Source organism: Phoca vitulina, unplaced genomic scaffold, assembly GCF_004348235.1.
Source record: "Phoca vitulina isolate PV1807 unplaced genomic scaffold, GSC_HSeal_1.0 scaffold9, whole genome shotgun sequence".
Lineage (NCBI taxonomy): Eukaryota > Metazoa > Chordata > Mammalia > Carnivora > Phocidae > Phoca > Phoca vitulina.
This window is the reverse complement of record NW_022589712.1, coordinates 5579219-5586144: the sequence shown is the minus strand read 5'-3', so window position 1 is coordinate 5586144 and position 6926 is coordinate 5579219.

The following is a 6926-nucleotide window of genomic DNA, read 5'->3' as shown; positions in this document are numbered from 1 at the left end:
AGGAGCCCTCCGGGATCGGCTCAAACCCCTAGGGGTTTTACTGGGACAAAGGAATCCAGGGGACCCCTGTTTGGAGGCCTCAGCAGTGTGGGCATGCAAGCCTGGCCTGGGATTTGGGGAACTTCCTAGACCCCCTAAAGTCTCTACCTAGACCACACATGAAGATCCCCCCGGGGCCTGGAGGCCGGACACTACGCCAGCACTGTGAACTGGACACATGCCTCCGCTGGAGAGGCACGCGTTCGGCTAGGAGGGGCCCCGCAGGTGCCTGTCGCTGTCACGGAGGCTGGCCATCGAAAGATCGCCGTCCGAAGTGTCACAGCAAGAAGGGCCAGCTCCCAACTGCTCGGTGGTTCACACGGAGGAAAGTGGTGCTGGGACGAGGTGGGGAAACTGAGCCGACACCTAAGCACGGACCAGATTCCAGGGGAAGGAAAGGCCGGCGGGGGGCGTGGCCCACAGACATTCCAGACCCAGAAAAAGCCCCGAGTTTTTCACGTGACAGGGGAGACTGCAGCTGTGCCTGCAGCTAAGCCACTGGCGGGCCCACGGCTGTTTGTATTGAGTCCTTTTGATGACAGCGTGAATTCTGAGAACAAAGCTGCCAGGCCCGGCTGTGTAACCAGAGCCCAGAGACAGAAATAGCTTCTCTTGCCATGCATGGGTAGGGTCTGATCTGTCGCTTTGAGAAAGTGTTTCTGTCATTTATAAAACTTAGCGGGTTTCTCAAAAACCACAAAACAGGTGAATGACGGAACATTTCTATTTGGCTACTTTCATCATGTATAATATTCTTTTAGTTCTTTGGTACTTTCCTAATTAACTTTTCCTTCTCTGATTGAAAAATCCAGTGACTTTTCAAGGTGTTTCAAGGTATGATAGAGAATGATCTAGCAGATTAAAAGGTTGGAGTTTTTATAGAAACGTGAAAGAGAGGATCAGGGAACCAAGAGCAAATCTTGAGGAATAAAGTTTTTCTTAGAAAGACACATCCATGGGCTCAGGTGGTATTTCTAAATCGAGTCAGGAAATGCCCCAAAGAGGACACAGCTCCCTTGTGTCCTAACTGAATTCCTGAATCGGGATCTTTATACCCAAATACTGGTCAATACAAAGTGAATCATGAAGAACTATGGATTCATAACAGGTGCTATGGAGAAATTAAGATTATATAAATACATTTATTAATAAAACAATATATAGCTAATTATATCCAAATCTCTTTACCAATATAAAATGAATTGCATTTCTTTATAGCTTCCTTTCATATGTATCTGTATATATTTATGTTACTTTTAAAATATTTGCAGTTACTTCAATAAATTGTATCCTACCTGATGTTATTTTGTAGACACTGTATTTTATATACACTCTGTCATTTTAAATCGCCATGTAATGTTATAGAGTTAGTATTCTATGACAAAGTAACCATTACTATATTATTGGATTTTTAAAATTCTTTTAATTCTACCTTCATGCCTCATTGTAAATATAACTTTCTCTTAATTTGGATTATTTCACTCTCCGGAACAGAATTATGGGGTCAATGTGTAGAATGTTATGGCTCTTCATGATAAGTCTTCCAAATTCTTTTCCAAAATAATCAAACAAATTGGTTACTTCCATCAGGAAATCCTGGATATTCCTACTTACCTGTTCCTTCCTTTAACAACGGCATCTCTGTTGTTATAATGATATTAGATATTTACATTACTTTGTGCTTCACTACTAGTGAGTTTAGTGAGTAAAGAATTGTCACTGAATTCATTCATTAACTTTCATTTCAACTTCTGTGAACTGTGAACTCTTTTGGCCATTTTTTAGAGAGTCTTATATGCTTGGACATTTGTGAGAATCTTTTATATATTTTTCACATCTCTGTCATTTATTACAAACATACTTACTGTTACCACATTATTACTGTTCACCATTTATTATTGTTCCTATGTGCCAAGCTCGGTGCTGAGTAACCTCATTATAACCACGTATGAGGAAGCACCATCCCCATTTTATAGATGGGAAAAGAGAGGCTCCAACACTTAGACATTTTGGTCAATAACACAAAGCTAGAAAATGTCAGCCCCGACTCTAGATGGTCCCTTACTGCCCTGCAGTGGTCCCAGTATTTGTACAGCGTCTTTCTGTCTTAGTGTATTCTGGTTACTTGGGTTTTATAACATTGTGGCTTTTAATTCCATATAATCATATATGTCCATATTGTTTTAAATTTTTTATTTCTCTATAACCATAATTGCCACTAAGCACACGTTCATTGGCTTTGCTTGATATGGGTATTATATAAGCCCCAGTGAACTGTTCCCAATCTTATTTTATAGAGGGATTTTGACATCCCAGGCATCACTTGAAGTAGATTGTCACCGAGACGCAGAGAGAGATCTTTGTCACAGAGAATTTTAATTTAAAGGGACTTTTTTTTCCATAACTCAAATCTACCCATTTTAAAATTAGCATGAGTAATAACATTTTCCAAGTGGGAGAAGAAAAATGAGGCCCTAACGAGCTGTGCTTTGGGGGGAGAGCAGAAGGGAAACCGACGCGAAGACTCTGAGCTGACCCTTGCACGCGCTGGCTTGGCGCTCCCAGGGGCCACCTTGGACCACCACGCTTTTAAGACTGGGGGTGAATCTGCTCCTGGGGGCAGACCCTCCCATCACTGACATCTGAGGACGAGTCGGATACCCTTCCGTGGCACCCGTGCTTTGTCTGCTGCTTACCTTTCACCAAGTTTGGACACAAACCCTGAGACTTTGGGCCCGGCTCATCTATCCCCAGCCGGCCCCCCACTCCGCTCTCTGCCCCGGGAGCCGTCCTGGTGCAGTGCCCACACCAGCCGCCGGCCAGGCTCTCATCGGAGCTTTCTTCGGCGGCTCAGAGCCGGCAGCGCACACCAGCCGCAGGGTGTGAGAACCGGGGCTCTGGTGCGGTGTCTCCGAGGTGACAGGGGATTCCTAAGCCACTCATACTGTCACTTGGGGATACAGACCCTTTGATCTCCGAAAGAGCCGCTGCCGCTGCTGCCCTTCTAGGCAATTCTAATAAAGGAGGTGATTCTTATCCAAGAATCAGGTCCTGCGGTTCCCCCAAAGCCAGACACCACGCTCCTGACAGGTGCTTCCATCCGTCTCTCCCCGCTGCTCCAGGGACGACAGGGGACCCCGACGGCTCCCTCAGGTGCTCCTCGGCCACGACGCTGCCCTCGCCATCTTGGGGAGCCTGGCTGGCCCAGCGGGCAAGCGTTTACTGCCCGCTTCACCTCTGGGAACATGAGCGGGAGCCTGCCTTTTATTTCCGACTTCCCTCCTTTTCCAGAACTCTTGCATCTGCTGATCTAGAGGCCCCGCGCACTCTTCTCTTTTCTCTCATCGCTGCTTGCGTTTCCCTGGCCGTCCACAGCGGTCGTTTCCACCGCGAGCCCATTTATTCCCTAGTGGTGCGTGTGTGTGTTTGAGCTCCAGGCAGCTCAGCCCTGTCTGCCTACCTGGTCCTGCAGGACCCGCGCGCACCACCAGCCCCACTGCGTTCTGGTTTTGACCCAGAGTTTATTCTGTGGCTAAGATAGCCGTACCTCCAGTATATGATCGTAGTAATCGATGGTATTTATCGTAATGATGACTCTGTTTTTAGGAATGAGAGAAACAGGCCGGACCAGCTTTCCGAGGCCACTGCAACAGAGCGCCCCAGACTGGGGGCTGAAAACTGCTCTATCCTCTCACCCTCTGGAGGTTCCAAGTCTGAAATCAAGGTGTTGACAGATAGGGCCATGCTCTCTCCGAAGCCTCTAGGGGTGGCTCCTTCTCTGCCTCTTCCAGTCCCGGAGGCCCTGGGTGGTCCTGGCGGCTCTGCCTCCCCCCCTTTGCCCCCCTCCCCCCGTCTCCACAGGGCCTTCTGCTCCCTCCTCTTCCTGTAAGTGCCCCAGTCAAACTGGATAGGATCCACCCTGATGACCTCATCTGAACTTGATCACATCTGCAAAATCCCTATTCCCAAATGAGGTTACATTCATAGGCACTGGTGGGTAGGACCTCAACGTATCTTTGGGAGGGACACAGCTGAACCCTTAACATAGGCAAAGTCTATCTTTGGCCTCCTTCCCCATCACCCCATTCTGCGTTTCCATCCCCAGCCTCCCAGGAACCCCTTCCTTTCCCTATCTGCTCCCCAGCCCCATTGCAAATTAACACCAGCATGAGGTAGGAGGAAAGATCGGCTCACAATGAGGTGGGATTAAAAATCTTACACTCGCAGAAGACACACTGACGATGGGGTTGTACGCATATGTGAAGGACTGAGAAAGGCAGGTGTTTGGGGCCTCAAGATCCTTTCTGGAGGCATCTGCTGGGTTTGCTGATGCTAAGGCTCAGGCTAGAAGCCTGGTGTCCCTGGGTCTGAGTGAGTCTGCTTGTCCCTGCACTCCTCAGCATCCAGCTGCTGGCTGCTCACTCCTTCGGGGGGCAGGGAATTGTCAAGGAGAGCAGATCTGTGAACATGAAATGCTCAGGTGCTTGAAGACCCAAAGGGTTACTGTGAAGAAACGGGGTGGGGAGCCATACGTTCCCACTTTAATGGAGGAACCATGTTGGGGGACACCGTGCAGACAGGAAACCAATGATCCCAGACCAGTATGACCAATAAATGACACACATGTTGTCAGGCTCCTTTCTAGCACCTGCAGCTGACTCAATCAATCCGTTAGAGGTCGCTGATTCCTCTAAGCCTGGAGGTGACCTTAACCTCCCCCCATACAGTGGCCCAGGCAGATCAGCACTCAGAAAGACCTGACATGGAGATGAAATCTGTCTGCCATCCTTTGTCTGGACCTGGAAGGACAGACATCCCTGGAGTTCTGACCTGAGTGCTTTGGGCCACCATGACCCGTGTGATGGACAGATCGGCCCCCTCCCTGGTGTCTGTGTTGTGGGGCCAGGGACGAGGAGAGCAACAAGCCTGGCCAGGAAGGGCTGGAGGCCATACTCTTTCACTCCTTCGGGCAGCAGGGACCACTTCCCTGTGCCTACCTAGCGATGGTGACGCTGTGGCCAGGGCCAGGGCCAGCCCCAGCCCCAAACAACTTGTCTCTTTACCCTTGTCCCTGCTCAGGGCTATAATGAGGGCTGAGAATTCTGGCTAGTGGCTCAAAGGGCTGATGGCTAGAGGAAAGTTGGGACCACTCACAGATGCACTATTGGGAAAGTATCCACGGTGGGAGGACGCAGGATCTGGGGCATTTTAGAATCAGCCATCTCTTCTAAAAGTACATGTATGTCATCCTGGTTTTAAAAAATAATATGCTGCATCAAAGTTCAAATTCAAACAATAAAGTAGTTATTCATTTAGCAAACAGGTTTTGGTGCCTCCTTCAGAAATTTATTTTCAGGGCACCTGGGTGGCTCAGTTGGTTAAGTGTCTGCCTTTGGCTCAGGTCATGATCTCAGGGTCCTGCTCAGTGGGGAGTCTGCTTCTCCCACTCCCTCTGCCCCTCCCCCACTCATGATCTCTCTCTCTCTCTCTCTCTCAAATAAATAAATAAAAATCTTTTAAAAAATTTACTTTCTAAAAAGATCCATCCTATGTCCTTTAGGTACCTACTCTTCTGCCTCATCTTTAAAGCTCTTTCATTCATAATAACTCATCATGCTATAAGCTGTACAGGGCGAGGGATACCTGGACACGAGGCTGTCAGGTACGGGCTGAAATACGCTGGTTTGCCATATCGAAGAAATCCTCCACTTCCCTTTAGTAGGCGCCCACCATTTATCAGACATAGAGGGAAAGATCAGATAACTGAAAATAAGTCTGCACCTTGGCATTAAACTCTGTGCAGTGTCCTGGACCTGCCACCAACCCAGCCCCCAGGGACCCACCTCGGGGTGGCACACTCTCCCTTCTGGGCTCCTCCCCCAGGGCAGAGCTTCAAGCAACCCCAGCAGCTGCAAATGTGGACTTACTTCCCCAAAGTCAGATTGGGAAATAGGACCCCCCTGCATGCTCGGACCCCGACTCAAGCAGGATATGTGTGAAAATGGGAAGGAAGGGGCTCCTCCACAGTTGAGTTTTTAGCTCACATTCAGCAGTTTGTCTGGGGCTCGCTCACCCTTGCCCGATCTCCTCCTCAAGGACATCAGCTGCACGTCTGCAGGGCTTCCTCTTCTGCCTTCCCCCCAGCTTTTAGTCCTGCAGCCCACCTTCCACCCCTACGATCTGCCTGGAGTCCCATGAAGAAGTCAGATAGCTTACCAACCTGCAGTATGGTCGGGGCTGGAAAAGGATTTTGGTCCGCTGCAATTTCCAAACGCATTCCCATTTGTGCTCCTGCACCGGGCAGGCCCTCTGGGAAGCAGTCACAAATGCAGAGAAAGGGCAAGAGATTTAAAAGGCGAAAGGGAAGGAAGCAGGGTTGAGCAAGGGGAGTCTCAGCCTGTGGGGCAAATCTGGCAGAGTCTCAGCCGGCTCCAGAGCAATGACTCCCTATTAGAGGACCGGGAACACGTAGAAATGCCCAGGCCCTCAGAACGTATGCCCTCCCCACCCCCGCAAGTTCAGTCACTGATGGGGCAGCTCAGGAAGAGCACGGCCTGGGCTGGAAAGCTGAGTGCAGCTATGGAGAAGCTGGTTGCTCCTTGAAAGAAGATACGACGATCCTAGTGGTACACCTCCCCGTGGGTGCCCCAGCTCAGATGAGTTTTGGGGGGTGTGTGTGTGTGTGGTTTTGCTGCTTCACTGGGGGTTCTTTCTAAAAGGAGACCATCTCTTCTCTTCCCTGCCTTTGACCATTAACGGGGGTCGCGTGAAGCCAAGACCCCGTCCTTGGTGTCTGTTTCTAGGGCATATGCAGTACAGCTGCTCCGGGCATCAAGCCAGGGCCCCCTCTGCCTCAAAAGTACAGAGAGCCTCAGACCTCGAGAACT